The following is a 1187-nucleotide window of genomic DNA, read 5'->3' on the forward strand; positions in this document are numbered from 1 at the left end:
TACATTTTGACTTGTCAAGCTATAATATTATTTAAGAATATTTTTGTGAATTTATATCCTCATCCTGATACAGTGTTGCTTTTTAGCAGTCACATCTGTGGTGTTGCCGCAACAAAACAAACCTTGGTGTCATTGGATAAAATGAAAATATTGTCACTTTGTCCCGTCAAGGCAAGGTCACGGCATTCAAGGACAAGTGTGATGAGACTACATTGAGCTGCACCCACTGTTGGGTGTAGTTTTTCACCCACATTATACAGTTTACAGCAGTGACCGGTAGAGCCAGTATTTAAAAGCTGTGGCGAGTATCAGGTTTTAAATGTAAAGAAGGGATTGACATTGACAACCTCTACAGGAACACGTCATTATCAATAACCTGTGCTCGTACTTTTGTCCACAACATACTTTTATTACAAGGTTATTATTTGTGCGAACAACATTGATAATAATCTCATCTACGGACTTCTCTGGCTCCTTATAATTCTGTGCTCAGAGATAAAATATTACAGTAATTTATTTTACTGATGTTTTGGGGGCATCCAGTTGCTATCTTCCGATCTTATGATGAATATTACTGTTGTTGTCAGTATGATCATCAAAAACTGCTGATACAAGTGGCCTAAATAACAGGCTACAAATCAGCTTCCAGTGCTGCAGAGTTGCTTATTCTGTTGTATTTTATTCAACTTAACATTTATTATTAGCCTTCAAGTGTTGAATAAACTCATTTCTAGTACTTCATTGTTTTTTATGGTTTTTTTTGGTCTTCTTGTTGTTGCAAAACCAGATTTTCGCTTAAGTATTAGAAAATACATTCTTCTTCACAAATCATAAAGTGAATACAAAGTTTAACAAACCACCTGAGACATAAAATGTGTTTTGTTTGTTATTATTTGTGCAGGATATCTTGCTCTTGCCTGTTCCATTTTCATTTCCTGCCTTTCTCTTCTCAAAAATTTCAGTTTCTGGTTCTGATATCTGGTTCTGAAATAGATGTTCTAGAAGCTACGACGGGGATTTCCGTAATTTGTGAATTTTCATAATAAATACGATTGACAGGTTCCTCGAGAAACTGGTGTAGCGTTAATCGATAATACGAGCACGATACCACGTGGAATCAGGGCAATACTGTGATTCGTGACGCGGGAATGGTAATTTCCGAGGTGCTCTTAAAGGCAGCATCAGTC

Source organism: Labrus mixtus, chromosome 18, assembly GCF_963584025.1.
Source record: "Labrus mixtus chromosome 18, fLabMix1.1, whole genome shotgun sequence".
NCBI lineage: Eukaryota > Metazoa > Chordata > Actinopteri > Labriformes > Labridae > Labrus > Labrus mixtus.